Below are 1,653 nucleotides of genomic sequence, written 5' to 3'. Positions count from 1 at the left end.
GGAAATCCAGCTTCAGGAGTGAATGATCTGACCATGACAGGGGCTCTATAACTACCTCCCCCATTTCCAGATCATTCTGCCACTGGCCAGAGATAAAAATTAGATCTAGTGTGTGTCCCCCCACGTGAGTGGGGGCATGTACCAACTGGGTCAAGTCCAAGGCCGTCATGGAAGCCAAGAACTCCTGAGCTGCCGCCGATGCCTCGCCCGCCGATGGCAGGTTGAAATCCCCCATGACCATAAGTCTGGGGGTCACAACCGCCACCCCGGCTATTACGTCGGCCAGCTCAGGCAGGGCTGTTGATACATAATAATAATAATAATAATAATAATAATAATAATAATAATAATAATAATAATAATAATAAAGTTGGAAGGGACCTTGAAGGTCATCTAGTCCAACCCCCTGCTCAGGCAGGAAACCCTATACCATTTCAGACAAATGGCTGTCCAGTCTCTTCTTAAAAACTTCCAGCGTTGGAGCATTCACCGCTTCTGGAGGCAGATTGTTCCACTGGTTAATTGTTCTCACTGTCAGGAAGTTTCTCCTTAGTTCTAGATTGCTTCTCTCCTTGATTAGTTTCCACCCGTTGCTTCTTGTCCTGCCTCCAGGCGCTTTGAAAAATAGCTTGACTCCCTCTTCTTTATGGCAGCCTCTGAGATATTGGAACACTGCTATCATGTCCCCCCTCATCCTTCTCTTCATTACACTTATTGTCTTTATTTCTGGTTTCTTTACACTTTGATTCTTTTTTCTCCTATCTTGGTTTCTGTAGGTTCAAAGTAGGCTTTTAAACTAATTGGTTCCTGAAATATTAGTTATTTGTATGTGACTGTATTTTTTAAACTTTTTCCTTGAACATAACCTTGTGGGTAGGTTACATACATTTTCTTGTCCATGTGCACCTCAGGAGTTTCCTGAGTAATCTGTTATTTGTTGATGTGTATGACTTCCAGTCTGTTCAGAATTCAGACAACTGAGGTCCCTATTACAGTGAATTATAATTATTTAATTAAACACCCTTAACTGAAGGATTCCACATCCCATGAAACTATAGCAACATTTACAATATCTAAATGAATATAGTCATTTTTAGAGTGCTGTACTTCTTCATAAAACCTTTGCCTAACTTACAGCTATACTGAAAACCATAAGAATTGTTGGAGCTTCATAGTGTACTTGTACAAATCCACACACCTCTATCTGCATGGGTGAAAGAGATTTAATCTTCTTCTCTTCGGCCTGATGTTACTAAAAATAATAACCACTCATAGCACAGCTATAAAAATGTCGTGATTTCTTTAATTTGAAAGGGATTTGAGCTGAATTTCAGCTTAAAAATCAATCAATGAGACTTTGGTGGACCCCTTTTTCTAGTACTTTCAGCAGGCATATATGATGCCAATGGTGATTCGGAAGGAAAAAAAATATTGATAAGAGATGTGAAATGTTCTGCTCAACTTTACTGTTATTTGATGGTGCTTTTCTCTGAAACAATATTTACTTTTTAAACAATGTTTTAAGAAACGATATTCAGTGTGACTGCAAATGTGTAATATGCTGATTTGCTTTGTGACATAGAATACTTATTTAATATGCACAAAGGAAAAACAACTTAAATATCAGGTTTCCTAAACACAAGAACAGATTTC

The sequence above is a fragment of the Protobothrops mucrosquamatus genome, unplaced genomic scaffold (genome assembly GCF_001527695.2).
Source record: "Protobothrops mucrosquamatus isolate PMUCROS unplaced genomic scaffold, P.Mucros_1.0 scaffold43, whole genome shotgun sequence".
In the NCBI taxonomy this organism is placed as follows: domain Eukaryota; kingdom Metazoa; phylum Chordata; class Lepidosauria; order Squamata; family Viperidae; genus Protobothrops; species Protobothrops mucrosquamatus.
This window is presented reverse-complemented; position numbering follows the sequence as displayed.